The following is an 822-nucleotide window of genomic DNA, read 5'->3' on the forward strand; positions in this document are numbered from 1 at the left end:
TGCTACCCCCCTTCCTCCTCTATTTTTACCTCCCTCCATCTCCTCTCTGTTCTGGTCTCTTGTCTTACTGGTCGGACTGTAAGAAGAAAGAGAATAAGGCTTGTAAAAATGGTCATGTTGAATAAGTAACAAAAACAACAATGTTGGACTTCAAAATCAAAGAAATGTATCCTTTCAGTTTTTTCTTAATGCAATCAATAGAAATCTGGATTGTTTGTTTGCTTAAAATGAAAACACAAGCCACCAAGTAACCGTGTCTGCCACTAAACAACGTGAACAATTTAGACGGAAACACTTTTTCTCTCGGTTGTAGTTTTAAACGTCTGGTTCGTGTCGTCATTGAAACAAAACAAAAACGCAACAAAACTTCCTGTTTGGCTTAAAATAAGTTTGTTACGTTATCTAAGATTGTAGAAGCGTAAATGAGGATGGAGACAGGACGAATCGGAGTTTGCAATCCAGCGGGAATATGTTTATTGCACATTCGAACATACGACGTGGCATATAGAAACAGATTCAAAATCTGACTGTCCGAGGAACATTTTTATAGTTTACATGTACGCCTTTTTAGCCGTGTCAGACCTGCTTGACACAGGTCTGTTCAACCTGTGTCAAACCTGTCTGTTCAATCAATACAGGACACATCTGGACTTCTGATCTGGGTGGTTTCTATTTGTTCTCACAGAAAACAACTCCATGTAAGGGGTTGTTTTGGTCACTCTTTATCTTTCCTAGAGAATCATTTCCCAAAAACCAACAGAGAATAACGCATTACGTAACATTCAGTTCTAATGTTGATTTTCCTCTACAAGATGAGAATTA

Source organism: Melanostigma gelatinosum (genome assembly GCF_949748355.1).
Source record: "Melanostigma gelatinosum genome assembly, chromosome: 8".
Taxonomy (NCBI): domain Eukaryota; kingdom Metazoa; phylum Chordata; class Actinopteri; order Perciformes; family Zoarcidae; genus Melanostigma; species Melanostigma gelatinosum.